Here is a 3,803-nt window from a genome sequence, read left to right as displayed (position 1 = left end):
AACTGAAATTGCCTATGAAAAGCAGTCCCCTGCCTGTCTGGCAACCTGGCGCCGTGAGAGGGGTTCTGTAGCCCACTGCCCCTGATCCCAAGTAGCCTGCTCTGGAGTAGGCTCTGCTGAGTCCAGTGCGCTGACCACCAGCCCATGCCCATAGCCCTTGGCAGGGACAGAGTTCTGTCACCTCCCCTACCAGATCAATACCTTCAAGGCTTCTGTCAGCAAATCTTTGACCTCTGACCTGGCCACACACTGTGACCTCTGAAGCTATGTGTCTTTCCACCAATCCTTGCCCTGGTCTTTGGGGTGGATGAGGGGTGACTTTCTGGCTGCAGCCCAGGCTGCGAGGGGACAGGAGTATGAGGCTGTCTGCCTCCGCGATCCAGCCTCCTCCCTTCACTCCATGCTCAGGGCCACAGTCAGCAGCTGCCCATGGGGCAGGTGGGTGGCTGCTCTGTGAGGGGCCCTGCCAGGCACAGGGAGAGGTGGGGCCCCGGAGCAGCACAGAGATGTGAGTGAAGGATCTGGAGGCTTCCTTCTGGGGCCCAGGGGCCTTGAGAGGTCCAGCCATCAGGGGAGGGACCCTGGGCTTCCTCTCTTCTGTCTGAGGTCTACTAAGGCGCCATTTCTTCTCAACCCCCACTCCCCACAAATGGCTATGCAAGGGTGCCTGAAGCTCAAAACCCCCATCCTCAGTGCAATACTAGCTGAGAAGGACTCCCAGGTAGGGTTGGCAAGCAGTCCGCGCTGGCCCCACAGGCAGGGCACCAGCTCTAGTGGATAGAGGCTTCCATCCTACTGGCCCTTCCCTGCAGCCAGTGTCCTGACCAGTCTGTGTCTCAGCAGCCCTGACCGGAGAATGAGGAAGGGGCGGCTCAGAGGCCTCCGGGTGCTCCCCAGGCCTCGAACCCTTTGGTTCAGCCAAGAGAGTCGCTGTTTTGGCAACCCCGTCCTGCCCGTCCGGCCCGCTCCAGCCCAGGGCGGAGTTAGCCCGTTGTCCCCTTAAAGTCCCTTGTGGATGCCGGGAGCCTTGTCCCTTGAACTGCCCCGGGATGCAATTTAGGGAGTCCTGGACTCCTAGGTAGACATCACTGAAACTGCCCCCAGAGGGTCTGGCCAGGATGACAGGCCACTCTCCATGTGACCTTTCCTGGTCGCCTTTCTCTGCTCCTGGAGTGTCTGCATACTGGCTCCTGCTTCTGAGAGGACACCCCTCCTCTACGTGGGCATTCGGAAGGCCATGGGGCCCAGCACCTCTGCCCGGGTCTGTCTGGATCTGCAGTAGGGGCAGAGGCAGCGGCCTAGAAACTTCAGTCATGAGCAGGGAGGGAGAGGAAGGAAAGAAAGCGGGGAGAGGACCGGAGGAGCAGGCTGGATGGGGCTGCCCCCTGAGATGGGAGAGGCAGGTGAAGAGCACTTGGAGGGGGGCATAACACATTGCAAATGAGAAACGGGCTCAGACAGGCAGGTAAGGGGAGCGGCCAGGAAGCCCGATTTTGGAATGGAGCAGTCCTCATTTTCCCCCTGACTCCATCAGCCTCTACCTAGACCTCTGACAGGGGCTGGCCCCAGGGGGAGTCCTGGCCCACTGCAGGGACTCTTCAGGTCCTGCCTATCTGTCCCTCTGGGGCATTCTCAGGAGCCAGGAGTGACAGGCCAGACCTGAGGTAGAAGACTGGTTGGGCTGGCCTGGGCTGGTGGCTGTGTGGACAGCAAGCCCTGAGGTAGTGGGCGGGGTGGAGTGGGGGTCCAGGAAGCCTGACTGGGGTATCTTGAGGTCCATTTCTTACACCTGGCTTCAGCCACGTGCTAGGCCACCCCTCCGCTCCCCATGCAGTCCTCTGGGCTTTCTGAGAGTCTCGGTTTCTTTTATGCTTAAGACCTGGGTCTGTCAGGTGGGAACAGCTTGACTCAACCCAGTCATGGGGTCCTGGACTAGAGGAAGTGGGGGAAAAACCATGGTAGTGGTCACGCGTGGTGGGGGACCCCTTTCTGCCTGCCTTGAGTTAAGCCTGCTGCCTAGTTACCTGACCCAGAGAGGTGAGTGACCTGCACAGTTTCCCCAGGAGGTGGAGCCGGACTTGAACCCAAGGCTGGGAGTCCCAGGCTGCTGAGTGGGAAATCCTGCCGTAAGAGCAGACACAGGTCATGGGCCCTGTGTGGGTCTGGGCCATGCTCCTCTCCCCTCCCAGTGCTCAGGGCCTTGCTCCCTGGCAGAGAGGCAAATGTGCCCCGGGCTTGCTGGGCCCCTGGGGCTTTGGGTAACATCCAGAGGGACAGAGATAGATGGGGTACAGATAGCATCACAGCCCTGGTCCCTGAGGTGTGCCCTCCCTGGCCTGTGCCCTCCAAGAGGGCTAAGGACGTGGTGGCCCCATAGAGGAACCTAGTTCTAATGATCACAATGGGGCTCCTCGTGCTACCTGTGGAGTCCCAGGCTCCACAAAAGATACCTCATCACGTGGCCCAGTTGTCAGACCTATACTCTGACAAGTGCATGCAGGCACACATACATACTGCACACAGACATACACGCCACACCCAGACCCACACATCGCACAGACACGTACACCACACACAGACACAGATACAGACACACAGACAGCACACGCAAAAATGTACGTCACATACAGACACACAGGCTACACACATACATATACCACACACAGACCCATATATCACACACAGACACAGACATATGCCCCATACTGACATACACACTACACTGACACAGCTCAGAGATACACACACCACACACACAGACACATCCACACACATAAACACATACTCCACACTGTCATAGCCTATGGACAGCATGCATGTGCACATCACACACACAGGCCCACATAAAACACTGATACAGTCCATAGACTCACGCATCACAGACACAGACCAATATACCATACACTGACATACAGGCCCCACTGACATGGCCCATAGCCACCACACACTGACACAGCCCACAGATACACACAGACCGTGCTCTGACCCTGCCCATACTTGCCACACACATCCGGCCCCACTAAGCCAATAGACTCAGAGCCAGCCAAGTCACCCTGCAGGCACCCAGGGACCACAGAACCCTGCCCCCATCCTAGAGGTTTCTCAGCCTCCGCTTAGCAAAACCTGGAGCTCAGGGAGGGCTGGGTGTCCTGGGGTGAATGCCTCATGGCAGAAGTTCAGAGGGGAAACGGGCTTCCAGTGGGGTGTCCTGTGGAGGGAGCAGGGACTTAGGTACACTTTGGGCTGTGCAGCTAGATGCTGAGGCCTGGGGCTGTGGGATGTGTCCGTACCTTATATCGTTTAGGGCAGAGGCTGTCACCTCCTTGGGACTGCCTTGAAAGGCCTCTTGCTTCCTTCAGACCAAGTACCTCTCTCCAACCCTGGGGTAAGCGTGGGCACAAAAGAGGCCTTGGTCTTTTTGATTCCCCATATATACCTCCGTGGCTCACCTGGGGTGACTTGTGGGGTCCCCACCCTGCTGATCTCCTGCCTTAGAACACAGGAGTTCAGATGCAGGAGTCCCTACACCTAGTGCCCAGAACTAGGGACCTGGTCCATAGGGGGGCCCCCTGTTCTGGGCTGAGACCTACCATCTCCTCCAGGGTGTGGAGAAGGCCTTTCTCAGGCTGTGTGAGCTGGTTGAGACAGAGGTCTCATCTTGGAGAGCTGGGCCCAGGAGACCTCTGACCCACTGCATTTGCCTGACATTCCACCACTGGAGCAAGATTCTTCTGCTGCTAAGTGCCCAAGGCTCCTGTATATGCCTCATAGGCTATTTGTGAATGGATTAGAAGGGATAGGAG

The sequence above is a fragment of the Pteropus vampyrus genome, unplaced genomic scaffold (genome assembly GCF_000151845.1).
Source record: "Pteropus vampyrus isolate Shadow unplaced genomic scaffold, Pvam_2.0 Scaffold196, whole genome shotgun sequence".
In the NCBI taxonomy this organism is placed as follows: Eukaryota; Metazoa; Chordata; class Mammalia; order Chiroptera; family Pteropodidae; genus Pteropus; species Pteropus vampyrus.
The sequence above is the reverse complement of the archived record's forward strand: the minus strand, read 5'-3'. Positions refer to the sequence as shown.